General features: G+C 35.4%; 1 protein-coding gene across 1 annotated transcript in view; it reads left to right on the top strand.

Moving 5' to 3' along the window:
• ERC2 (ELKS/RAB6-interacting/CAST family member 2) overlaps positions 1–13,453 on the top strand; it is a 6,021,505-nt gene that overhangs the window by 1,397,829 nt on the left and 4,610,223 nt on the right. The gene's annotated exons all lie outside the window — the stretch shown is intronic.

Genomic DNA, 13,453 nt, shown 5'->3' with positions numbered 1-13,453 from the left:
TCTAAAATAAGTGATGTTGCAATACAGTCACGTCCACTTTCTGACCACAATACCTTTTTGTTCAGCTTGACTGTGAAAAAAGATGATTTGATAATTTTTCAAAGAATCCCAGTCTCTGTCACTAAGTTAAAAGGTTTTAAGGAGTGGTTATTAAAATAAATAAATACATTTATGGAAAACAACAATAATGGTGAAGAAACAGATATCATACTCTGGGATGCATTAAAAGTTCACATCTTTAGTGGAGTTAATGCTTCGTATTTTCAAAGGGGAAAGGAATGGGACAAGGAACTTTCTGATTTACAAACCAAAATAGAAAAGTTGAAACTAAATTTACAATCAAATGATAAAGCAGTACTTACTGAAATTTCATAGCTAAACCACAAATATTTAGAAATATTGAATCATAAGGTTGCTATAAGCTTAGAAAAGATTGAACTACAGTCCTATTCAGTAAACCCCAGACAATTACATAAACTAGCTATCAGATCCAAACAAATTAATAAACAAAATCACATTAATGAAATTAAATACAAGAATAATAACACAGTAAAAAGAACAAATGCTTTAGGAGTTATATTAGAAACCTTTAGAAATCATTATCAGTCAGTCAATGACATGCAATCACCACTAGATTCAGACAATGTAATAGATACACTTCTACAAGAAAATATCAAGACTAAGCTATCAAAACAACAACATAGTACCCTAAATAAACAAATAACCTTAGCAGAAGTGAAAGAACAAGTTAAAAATCTGAAGGATAATAAAGCCCCAGGGTTAGATGGGATAATCCCAGAAATATATAAAATTCTTCCAGAGCACACAATAAAGTTATTATTAAACACATTCTCCATGGCTAAACAAGACTTAATTTTTCCTCCCGCGTGGAACTACTCAATAATTTCCCCCATTCTGAAACAAGGTAAGGACCCCCAACTATGTGCATCCTATAGACCCCATATCATTGTTAAATATTGATTATAAAATTTTCATGTCTATCCTGGCCAAAAGACTAAAGAATATATTACCCAGTCTAATACACTTTGATCAAACTGTCTTTATCTTACATAGAAAACCACACAACAATATTATTAAGTTACTATCTCTAATAGACATTGCAAACGAAACCAAAAAACAATTAATTATTATTAGTCTGGATAATGATAAGGCGTTCGATTCCCTTAATTGGTCATACTTACAAAAAATCTTTAAAGAATTTTACTTTACTTCAGATTTCACTAAATTGATATTAAATATTTATAGTGATTCTAAAGCATTTGTTAAGATTGGTTCATGTCTATCATCCCCAGTAAAAATTCATAAGGCAACTAGACAAGGCTGCCCTCTATCCCCATTATTTTTCATTTTATCAGTGGAACCTTTTGCTTCATTTGTTAGAAATAACCCAAATATCAAAGGATTTCAATTTAATGAGGGATACTGTCCAAAAGTTCAGCTTTTTGCAGACGATATTCTACTAACATCCAGTGACATAGAAGGCTCTTTACAACATATCATGAATGCCATAACTCTATTTGGAAAAATCTCAGCTTAATTTTAACCAAAACAAAACCAAAACACTTTTAATCAATAAGAAAATAAATAGCAATTTTTAAAAATATAATACATTCAACTGGGAAAACGATAAGATAGATTATCTAGGAATAAGTATTAAGAATAAATGGAATGAGACTATTAAATTTAACTTCACTAAACTGGTAGCTATAATCAGTGACTTGACTAAAAAGTAGAACAAAATGTTTTTCACCATGGAAGACAGACTTACATTAATAAAAATGATTATTTTGCCCAAGATTTTATTTTGCATACAATCATTCATTTTGCCTCCTCCTAAGAAATTCTTTAAACAAATAGATTCCCTATTACTAACTTTTCTATGGTTCCCAAAGAAACCACGAATAGCCTATAAATGGCATGTTAGAGCCTGGAACAGTAATGGGATTGGCTTTCCCAACATAGAATTGTATTCCAAATCTGTTATTATTAACATAATACTACACTGGATTTCATCCATATACACCTCTAGCTGGAAACTACATGAAATACATATAACTTCCTTTGAGAACTCAGAAACCCAGTTTAAGGAAACCTTTGGAATTAACAAAATATTTTGGATACTCCGTGAATATTGCTTATATAATAAGACATTTAGCCACTTCTCACATGGTATAAACCAAATATTTTATATTTTCAAAAATATAATAAACGACAATTATAGTCTAAAGAATACCTTTTTCATTACATTTCCCATAGCTTATACACCAGATTGCCTGGATACCTTCAATATCAATAAGATGCGGAATCTTAAAGAGAATAATCTAAAGTTTTGGCACCAGTTTATAGACAATAAGAACATCCAACCAATGAACTTTCTCTTAGCCAGATATAATGTCTGTCAAGATAATTGGCTTTGTATTCAATCTTTAAGACAGTTTGTTGAAAATAAATTGAGAGTGTCAATAAATCTGGGAACTGATATTATACTAAGATTGATACAACTATTCATATGGGGCAGTTTGATGAACATTGAACATAAATTAAGCATATCACCTGTATATAAAATCCTATGAGAAGACTTAATTACTTCTGACCAAGCTTTTTGGAATTACTCCATAAAGATTAATGGTGAACCTTTATCCAACGATAATAAGAAACAGTTATTAAATTCAATAAAAAACACTTCATCATCTTTATATTGGAGACTATATACCCGGAGATTTATTCATAGAAGCTTTTACACTCCACACAGAATTGACCTTATAACCAAGAGTAATGAAAGCAAATGCTGGAGGTGTGGTGATATTCTTGAAGTCAACTGGGTTCATATGTTCATCGAATGTAGAACTCTCACACAATACTGGAGTGATTTTAGACATTTCGCAAAAGCCCTGTGGTCTGACAACTGTAAAATTACTAGCTCTTTGATATTATTTAATGTCCTTACCCCAAGTGTAATTCCTAGACATCATTTACCTGTTCTTTGGTTAATTCTAGCTATTGCTTGAAAAATAATTACATTGAACTGGAAAAATAAGCAAGATCTTGTGTTTACTGAGTTTATTTCAATAGCAAAATCTGTATGTAAAAAAGAAATGCAAACTCTCAGAGATGATCAAATGTAACTACAAAAGAGTAGCTTGCCAAAAATTGGAGAGATTGTTAGATAAATATTGATTACCTTTCTTGGATAAAATAAATGTTTATCATGGATGTTTGTATATAGTGTAAATAGTTATTATGTTTTATATTGTTTATTTTTAATACTTTATGTCCATGTTTATTAACAAAATTTAATAAAAATGTTTTTGGAAAAAAAAGAATCAATGGTGATTTTGTTTTCGTAGCTAGCTTTGGAGGATCTTATAAGGGATCTCAGCTTCTTACTGAGGCTGACCAGGGAGCTCCTCCACTCATGGGATTTTACTCTCTTTTGCAACAGTTTCTTCCTTCTGTTGTAGAGTTTGTTTATGACAGGGGACCACCAGATTGGCTTCCTTTTTTTGGAGGATAGCATCTTGGTTCTGTTTAGGATCGCACAATCCATGCACTCATGTAAGTGCTTATAGAGTGCATTTGTGTAGGATTCAGCAGTCATAACTGTATTGTCTGTCTGCATGGGTGTCATGAAGTTCACTACTTCTGTCTTAAGATGCATGAAGTTGGCTTTGGAGAAATAGTTTACCGTGGTTTCATTAATGGTGGGTGGAGGTGGGATGCAGATATCTAGGGTGATTAGCTTATGGTCGGATCTGACCAACGAGGAGTTGACTTCAGGTGTGGAACACCGGTCACTCATGTTGGTAATGACTAGGTCTAGGATATTTTTGCCCCTGGTGGGGGTGTGGATAAGTTGATCCAGGGCATTGGAATTTATGAACTCCAGAAAGCATTGAGCGAATGAGTTGGTACGTGAGTAGCTTTCCCAGTTAATGGTGGGGTAGTTGAAATCACCCATTATTAGTGTGTTTGGTTGAACCCTAATATTTTACAGTATATCAAGAAAAGAAGAGTGGGAATCCTGGGCATGGTGGGGGATCTGTAGCAAGCTACAATTTGGATTGCAGTTTTGCCAGACTTAGTTGCACTTGGATAACCTCAGATGCATTATGCTGCACAACTAGCCTAGAGGTGTGGATATCCTTAATGAATATGGACAGACCTCTGCCTTTGGTGTTCTGGTCCATGTTAGACGGCCGAAAAGTGTGATATTAGTTATAGCCTGGTAATGCAAAGGTGTTTCTAGAGCCTTGAACCAGGTTTCAGTCACTGCACAAATATCAGTGTTCTCCATTTTAAGGAGTGCCTCGAGTGAGTGCATTTTGAGATTTAGACTTCTAGCTTTAAATAGCATTACACTCAGTTTTTGCTTGCCTGTTCCTGTTACGGTGGTGAATTTGTCATTTGAACCTTGCCTAAAAAATGCACTATAGGGGCGGCAAGACCCTTAGCCAGTATCCGGAATCCCAGGGGCGACAGGTGCAGGCCTTTCAATTGTTTTTCTTGTTACTGTCTCTTATAGATTGGATTACAGCAATGCCCTATACCTGAGACTATGTACCGAGCAGGATCATTTACAAATGGTTCAGAATTTTGCAGAAAGGCCACTGACTGGTATTTTATGTTACCATCATATTACCCCAGTTCTGTGTAGCCTTCATTGACTTCCAATCTCTCACAGGATTAGCTTTAAGATATTGGTGTTAATCTATTTGTCCATTTGTGACTTGTGTCCTTGCAACCTGAAGGAACTTATTGAACCCTTCCACCCCATGCGGGTTATACATTCATCCTGTGTGGTAGATTGTGGTTCCATGGGTGAACTTAGAAACCTCTGGTTTCCACTCATTTATTATGCGGCTTACCTTTGAAACTTGCTACCTCACTGACTTTGAGAGTGTCCCAGACTTGCTGGCTTTTGACAGATGTTAAAAAATTATTTGTTTGATGTGGTATATGATGATTACAGATGATTTCTTATGACTGTTCAGCTATTGTTGTTTTTGTTCTAGTTTGTTAATTTTAAATTGTAATGGTGCTTTGGTTGTTATGAGACCTTAAAAAAAACTTGAAATTAAAATGTACTTATTTATTTACTGACATTTGTTAACCAGGTTAGTCCAACTGATCCAGGGGCCCATTTTCAGTGGAGACCCGAGGAGAAAAGTTCCAGAAGCATTATATATTTTTACAATAAAAATCTAATTAAAAATAAAAATAAGAGTAAAAAAATGAAAACCCCCATGACACATAATAAGAAAATCAACAATATCTGTACATAGAGTTGGTTAAAGAACAACTGACAGGTCTAGAGAATATTATAGATGAAGTACATACAAATATATAAACCATTCAATCAAAATTTTTTTTTAAATAAAGACATATATGAATATAGATGTTATGGAAGTGAGGGGAGAAGGAAGCATAACGGTATATTAGGCAAGTACAAGGAACTAAAGAGCATAATGGGAAAATTGTCCCACCATTTTTTTCTTGTATTGTTTATAACACCTAAAATAAATGTATAGACACTATAAACATAGTTTGGTACTAAGTGCTGGCCTCCAGTATGTTTACTAATAAAGGCATTACATTAGAATTATGTTTGATCTGTAATACCCTTGTACATTTCACCTAATTGGTATGAGTACTACAGGTTCCCCCTGAAATAAAACCTCTGACCTAGTGAAACCAATCTAATCAGAAAAGACAGAATGACTGAGTAAGTAAGTAAGTAAATTAATTCATTAATAAAATCTACAGATTCTAATCCCTTTGCAGTCTAACTTTATCAAGCATAACATGCCTTGTTAAACTTGTTAGTTGCTTCAAAAAAGTCACCAAAGCCCTAGATGAAGGATTTTACATCTACACTGCCTATCCAGGCATAACCAAAGCATTTGACAAAGCTGCCCTACTCTGGTGTCATAACTAAGGTAATCTAGAAAAACAGCTACGCCCATCAATCATTCAGTGGATTATTGACTATCAAACAAACACACTTGATCAGATTGAAATGTATCCTCTCCAAAAAGGAAAATGCAACTAGTGGCACAGCTCAGGGTTCTATTTTAGGCCATCTCCTCCTTGGAATTTTTGTCTGAGGTACAAGTAAGTGTTTTTGCAAATGACTGCAAGCTATTAATCATCCTAAACATCCTCTTAGATTGATTAAAACTTCAACATGGATATGATCAGTTTTGTAACTGGTACTGTAATCCCATTCTCACCCTAACTACAAAACTAGAGCTCCTGTATAGTAACACATAAATGGATTTCACCTTATGACTGGCACTGTGTTTCAGGATTTACAAACTTGTACAGACAATTAGCTATGCTTATGCCAGCATATCTCCAGTATTGGCACCTGTCTTTCTACCTGTCTCTTATCTCATCTGTCATAGTTTCTAATCCAAATGCTGACCCATCCTAGTTCCCCTTTACTGTGTCTCATTCATCCCATCACACAGCACAAGGCTCCTTTTGACATATAGCTAAAAAGACCCCAGTGTTTTATAAGCAAAGTAATTCAAAGTTTAAAGAACTGCACTTATTCAGATAAGCTAATAACCCCATCTGTATTTTTGAAACTGTCTGAGCAAGGCATAAACCTCTACAAAACTTGCTGGATTGCTAGCTGGCTCACCAACAAGACCCAGGAGGTCAGAATTTATCTCCAGTGGAGTACCCCAGGGTTCAGTGCTCGGCCCTCTCCTGTTTGAAATCTACTTCTTGGAAGAGAAGGCTAATATTCAAGGCCTCTGGCTCATCACGTTTGCAGATGACTGTAAACTGGGAGCTAGTATAGTTTGTCCCCAAAACAACATCAGCTTGCAAGATGGTCTAACACAAACAAATGACTAGTGCCAAATCCATGACCTTAAAATCAATGCCAAATCATGCATTATAATGGCCTGTGGGAAAATGTCAACAAAAGTCTATTACATCATCAAATAAACACCTCTAAGAGTCGACCCAGTTTGTAAGGTATCTGGGAACATATGGAGACAGCAATCTGGACTTTGATCAACATGTAGCTAAGATAGAAAGAAAATTATTCTATGTCAACCATCTTAAAGAGAAGGGTGGCATTCAAGTTCAAGGAAGTTATCGTACCATTATAATCAGCCCTTATCAGACCTACCATTGAATAGAGTGCCCACTTTGGCATTTATCTAACTAGATACTTTCAACAGTTGGAACGCACACAAATGTTTCTCACCAGGAAAATCCAGGGCATGAATATCCTGTCCTAAACTGATTGCCTAAAGCTCTGACATTGTATTCAGTGCCTCATATGCTGCTCAGAGGGGATCTTTGCCTGGGTTACAAGACTTTGTCAGACCAAGCCTGATGGATCTGTTGCTCATGTGCCAAACAGACAGCATCAGAAACACTAGGTCCAAGCATCTGAGCTTCACTTGTGACATTAATAAAACATGCTGGAGAGAGAGAGATATGTGTCCCAAAGTTTCTTTACACTATGGAATAGGCTTCCCATCCATGTAAAATAGATTTTGTCCCTGATGCTGTTCAAATAAAACCTTGACAATCTGATGGGAAATCATAAATGTATCCCCTAGTCTGGCCCCCATGTCCCTTATGGACAGAGGATATTAGTAAGAAAAGTGTTATCACAACTAACAGCCCCTACAAATCCTTAGTTACATCCCCACTAACATGTTACCCCATATAGACACCTGTGATACTCAGGACCCAAATGGTTTGTGGTGTGCGGTTAGGCTTGTAATGGCCCTGGTGGTCCTTAGGCTAGTAACAACCTATGAACCTATTATGTGTTATAGGCTTCTAACAGATTATAAATAGCTTGCCTTCTGAGCTATGTTAAATCCTGCTTTCTGAGTCCTCACATTCTTGAAAACAAAAAAAAAATCTTCAGTTAATAGCCATTCCAAAGACCTAGTTTTGTGCACACATATCAACAAGTCCTGATTCAGGGATAAAGTCATCAAACAAATCCTCCCTTAGCTATGGAGCAAGCTCTTCCTGCATATTAGACAATATAGCAAAGCTAGACTTTCCACTGTGTGATACCATAAACCTCTTGTATCAGAGGTGACATGGGATATATGCAAATTAGTAGTAAAACAAGTTCAGAAGACAGGATTAACACCCGGTTTACACCTCAAGGCGACAATGAACATGGAAAATAAATAAAACAGGTTGACCACGGCTGAGAAATCCAAGTATACGTCCACTTTCAACAAAGTATTCTTTAATAAAGAACAAGAGTAAGCGCTTTCACAATCTAAAACAACTGATCGCTTCTTCAGACTCATTAAAAATTTAATTAAAACAACAGTTTTTAAACCAAATACATCCAATCAAATAGAACTATTCTATGACATCATCCAATGTATTTAAACTAAATCACTAAATTATTAAAAAATTCTAAAATACAACAAATGTATGACTGAGTATCTTGGGCCCTATTAAAAACTGTTTAAGTATCCTATAATTCTTATAGATACACATATCATATATAGAGCTAATACATAAAACCATAAAACATTATTGAGCTGTTTAGTGATTTAATGGTCTAGATTTTTAAAAAGGTTTCAGAGAGACAGCACTATTTAATCCAGGGGGCTTATCTGCTTGGAGTAATATGATCCATTTCTGTTCTGCTTCTTCTGCTCTATTCTTAATGTCCCCTCCCCTATTATTATTACTTATTATTTCTATGACCATAAAGTTGAAAATATGTCTTATATTCTCTTCCTCTATGTGTTTTGCTAAAGCATTTGTATCTTTCTTATTTGTTATATCTCTAAGGCGTTCAAGAATATGTTCTTTCAAGCATCTATTAGTTTTACCTATATAGAATGCATGACATATAATACAGAAGCCAAAGTAAACTAGATACTGTGTTCTACAATCAGCCTAAAAATCAACCTCAATGGTAAAGGCTAGAGTAGGATGTTTATATGTGGATTTATTATATAGGTACTTACATGCCATACAGTTCCTACAAGGAAAAGTCCCTAGCCTTTGTGATTGCTTTAGTTGTTTATTAGATGTTGATTTATATAGCAAAGTTGCCTTTTTAAAGATTTTTTATTTTTAAAGCAAAAGCTAGGTCTATCATCTAGTACATTTTGTAACTCTGGAACTGAAAGTAGTATGTTCCAGCTTTTTTCAATAATATTACAAAATCTTCTAATATCACTAGAATAAGTTATAGGAAATCTGACTTTCATAGAAGTCAAATCTTGTATATCTCTATATTCTTCTATAATATCTGAGAAGAATAGGTTTAGGTTTACATCTACCATCTCTATTTTCTATTGTAAATGTGATACTATTATTTATGTCTTTTTTATTATAGCCTCTAGCTATAAAATCCATCTCTAGTATTTTTACTCTATCATTAAGGCCTTCGTTGGTATTATGTAGCCGACTTGCTCTCATAAACTGTCCTTTTACAACATTCCTATGTACATATGTGGGATGCATACTTGATTTATGTAAGATATTGTTTCTCCATGTGGGTTTCCTTTACATTCCTGTAGTTATTTCATTTAAATCTGTCTTTCTAACTAAGGCATCTAAAAATTCTATAGAATCCTTAGAACGTTAACATGTAAATCTAAGAAATTCTGCAGTATTTTGTAGATATTCTATCATCCCTTGTAACTCCTCAGTTGTACCTCCCACAATAAAAAAAGTCATCTACAAAACGTATGTACCATATAATTTTTTCTGCATACATAGTATTGTTTAACACATATTCATTTTCCCAAGCTGCCAGTACCAAATTGGCGTAGCTGTTGGCACATGCCGTCCCCATCGCTACGCCAATTTTTTGTAAATAAAATTTTCCATTGAACATAAAAACATTGTTTTCTAATACAATATCTAGTAGTTCACATATCAAGTTAATTTTTGCATTCTGGTAAATTTGCTTCAAATTCAAAATATCACGTATTCTTTCAATACCCCATTCATATGGTATTACTGTAAATAATGAGGTAATATCCATAGTTACAAACGTATAGTCTCTATCCAGATTTGCTGTTTTATTATATAACAATCTCAGGAATGCTTTAGTGTCTCTTAGTATAGTATCACATAAACTAAGAATGAGTTGTAAGTTTTTTTCAACATAAATGGAGATAGCTTCTGTTGCCCATCCCTTACTGGAAACAATAGGTCTCATGGGGGACTGATTAATATGTTTATGAACTTTAGGTAAGCCATAAATAACAGGAACAATCGGGTATTCTATTTGAAAATAATTAAATTTCTCCTCTGATATTTGTTTGATAACTAGCAAATCAAATACATAAACAGATACTCTATCTATTATGCCTTTTATTTGTCTTTCATTAATTTGAACATAGGTTTTCATATCATTCAAAAGTTCCATATTTCCTCATGATAAAATACTTTGTCCATTACAACTATACTGCCCCCCTTATCAGCTGTCCTTATCTCAATGCAGTGAGATTCCTTCAATTGTGTTAATGCTTCAATCTCTGATTTATTCAAATTGTGAAACATAGGCGGAAGATTTTTAGCATAAGTTACTCTAATTTCATTTTCACAGACATTAGTGAAAGTTTCAACAACTGAGTGTATGTTGGGGACATATACACTGGGTTGTTTAGAAATTTCAATTTTAGGAATTCCAGTATTCTTAAATATAGTTTTCAGTGTCAAAGTACGAGAAAATAGTTTCAATTCCTTTAATATATCTAATAATGCTGTTCTTTGTGCCGGAATGAAGTTTAAACCCTTGTTCAGAAGAGAAATTAGTGGACGTATACTTGGATTTCTCAGCCGTGGTCAACCTGTTTTATTTATTTTCCATGTTCATTGTCACCTTGAGGTGTAAACCGGGTGTTAATCCAGTCTTCTGAACTTGTTTTACTACTATTTCTCATTGTGTGCTTAGAGACTGGAACATGGCTGAAGGCAACTATAATATTAAAAGGAGCCAATGTGAACGACTTGTTGGATTGCTTTCTATAGACTCTAATCCTTTGATGCTGAATCCGGTCTTTCCGGTGAGTGATAGAGAGCAAATAGACTATGATACTCATAAAAAATTCACAGAACTATACAGAGACTTGGAGAACAAAATGTATAGTTTTAAAAGGCTACAGTGGCAAAGATTTCATTTAGAGGCATCATTAAGATATAAGATAGTACCGAGAGGTCTCAGAGTACTAAATATGCCAACATATGGAGAAACATATTCGGATTTACTACAGAAATGGCAGAATCTGAACCTGCAGTTGAGTTATGATTATATGCATCTGCTTATTGAATTTTTTAAACCTTATGAAAAGGAATTAGCAGATGAGATAAAAAAGCTACAAGGGAAGCTGGTCAATAATTTTCCTACAGAGATAATAGGAAGTAAACTAGATGAATTAGCCGATAATATACAAGGCTATGATAAGAGACTTCAAAATACTAAGACGAAGAAGCTGCAACGTGATCTTAATGACTTCCAATGTAAAGAAGACTTTTCATGGCCCAGGAGAATGTTTTTCAATACTGAAACCTCAGAGAGAACAAATATACCAAGTGTTTTTGAAACACTTAATCAAAGTGGTACTGTTCCTTTAAATAGAGACTTTGGTGAAACCACTGACGTCAACGTCAGACATGGATATGTAGAACCGCTCATTACTGAAAATGGCGATGCTATGAATGAAACCTCTCCATCGACTCATAAATAGAACTGTAGAAAACGAAGTTAATTCCACTCCATCAATTTTTTTAGAACAAAAAGAAGCTACACAAACTTCTATTCTCCCTTTTGTCCTAAAAAAGGCGCTACCTATAAGGGACAGATCAAGCAGCAAGAACCGGAGAGAAAGAACGCGACAGCAGAAGGAACGGGGAACTGCTTCCAACAAAATGACAACCAAGAGCAAAAACCAAAAGACTTGGTAATTAATCTATCTAGCTTTTGTTTAACTGATGCACAACATTTTCTTCTGAACAAGGGTTTAAACTTCATTCCGGCACAAAGAACAGCATTATTAGATATATTAAAGGAATTGAAACTATTTTCTCGTACTTTGACACTGAAAACTATATTTAAGAATACTGGAATTCCTAAAATTGAAATTTTTAAACAACCCAGTGTATATGTCCCCAACATACACTCAGTTGTTGAAACTTTCACTAATGTCTGTGAAAATGAAATTAGAGTAACTTATGCTAAAAATCTTCCACCTATGTTTCACAATTTGAATAAATCAGAGATTGAAGCATTAACACAATTGAAGGAATCTCACTGCATTGAGATAAGGCTAGCTGATAAGGGGGGCAGTATAGTTGTAATGGACAAAGTATTTTATCATGAGAAAATGATGGAACTTTTGAATGATATGAAAACCTATGTTCAAATTAATGAAAGACAAGGGGATCCAATGCCTGTCAGCCTGGGATGACATGCTCGACAAGCCACGATGCTTCGCTAGGGATGGCTTGCACCTGTCACCCCTGGGCTCTCAGATATTGGCAAAGGCTCTTGCTACCCCCATAGTGCCTTTTTTAGGCAAGGCTCAAAAGACAAACCCACTTCCATAGGTATCACAAGGGATAAGAAACTAAGAGTAATGCTACTCAATGCCAGAAGTCTAAACCTCAAGATGCATGCACTTGAAACTCTCCTTAGCATGGAGAACATCGATATCTGTGCAGTAACAGAAACCTGGTTCAAGGCTCCTGAGAGCACCCCAGCACTACCAGGTTATATCTCATACCATGCTTTTTGGCCCCAAAACTTAGACCAAACCACAAAAGGAGGGGGAGTATCAATATTCGTCAAAGATACCCACACCTCCAGGTTGGTGGCACAGCACGAAGCATCAGAGAATATCCATGTGCAACTAACAGTGGGTAAAACTGCCTTCCAGTTTATAGCCTGCTACAGACCACCCTCCCAAACCCAGGAACCCCACTCAGCCTTCCTGAGAACACTGGAAAATATGAAGGTCTCTCCAAACACCATTATATTGGGCGACTTCAACTACCCAAACATAGACTGGGAGCATTACTCCAGCTCCAACACCCTAGCCCAAAGGTTCCTAGAATTTATAAACTCAAATGCTATGGAACAACTTGTTACCACTCCCACAAGAGGGGAAAACATACTGGACCTGATCATCACCAACATGGGGACTCTATGCTCCAGACCAGAAGTGTATCCCTCACTGATAAGATCAGACCATAAACTAATCACACTGGATATTCACTTCCCGACCCCACCCCCTGCCCAGAAAACCACAGTGGAAAACTTCTCTAAAGCAAATTTCACACTCCTCAAAACCAAGGCGGAATCCTTCAAAGCCACTGGGCCTGTGGAGAATACGGCCCAGACCGCAGAATCCTTTATAAACGCATTCTATGAACACCTTCAGGAATGCATGGATCATGCAATCCCAAATAA

Source organism: Protopterus annectens, chromosome 7.part1 (genome assembly GCF_019279795.1).
Source record: "Protopterus annectens isolate FY-2018-M chromosome 7.part1, PAN1.0, whole genome shotgun sequence".
NCBI classification, from domain to species: domain Eukaryota; kingdom Metazoa; phylum Chordata; order Ceratodontiformes; family Protopteridae; genus Protopterus; species Protopterus annectens.
This window is presented reverse-complemented; position numbering and strand designations above follow the sequence as displayed.